This window comes from Arachis duranensis, chromosome 4, assembly GCF_000817695.3.
Source record: "Arachis duranensis cultivar V14167 chromosome 4, aradu.V14167.gnm2.J7QH, whole genome shotgun sequence".
Lineage (NCBI taxonomy): Eukaryota > Viridiplantae > Streptophyta > Magnoliopsida > Fabales > Fabaceae > Arachis > Arachis duranensis.
The window spans coordinates 62387204-62387911 of record NC_029775.3 but is presented as its reverse complement, the minus strand read 5'-3'; positions in this window follow the sequence as shown (position 1 = coordinate 62387911).

Below are 708 nucleotides of genomic sequence, written 5' to 3'. Positions count from 1 at the left end.
TACAGCAGAGCTCCACACCTTAATCTATGGTGTGTAGAAACTCCACCGTTGAAAATACATAAGAACAAGGTCTAGGCTTGGCCATGAGGCCAGCCTCCCAATGATCTAAGAACTAGATGTCCGTAGATGAAAATACAATAGTAAAAGGTCCTACTTATAGAGAACTAGTAGCCTAAGGTTTACAAAGATGTGTAAATGATATAAAAATCCACTTCCGGGCCCACTTGGTGTGTGCTTAGGCTGAGCATTGAAGCATTTTCGTGTAGAGACTTCTCTTGGAGTTAAACGCCAGCTTTTGTGCCAGTTTGGGCGTTTAACTCCCATCCTTGTGCCAGTTCCGGCGTTTAACGCTGGGAATTCTGAAGGTGACTTTGAACGCCGATTTGGGCAATCAAATCTTGGGCAAAGTATGGACTATCATATATTGCTGGAAAGCCAAGGATGTCTACTTTCCAAAGCCGTTGAGAACGCGCCAATTGGGCTTCTGTAGCTCCAGAAAATCCACTTCGAGTGCAGGGAGATCAGAATCCAACAGCATCTGCAGTCCTTTTCAGCCTCTGAATCAGATTTTTGCTCAGGTCCCTCAATTTCAGCCAGAAAATACATGAAATCACAGAAAAACACACAAACTCATAGTAAAGTCCAGACGAGTGAATTTTAAATAAAAACTAATAAAAATATACTAAAAACTAACTAGAACCTACCAAA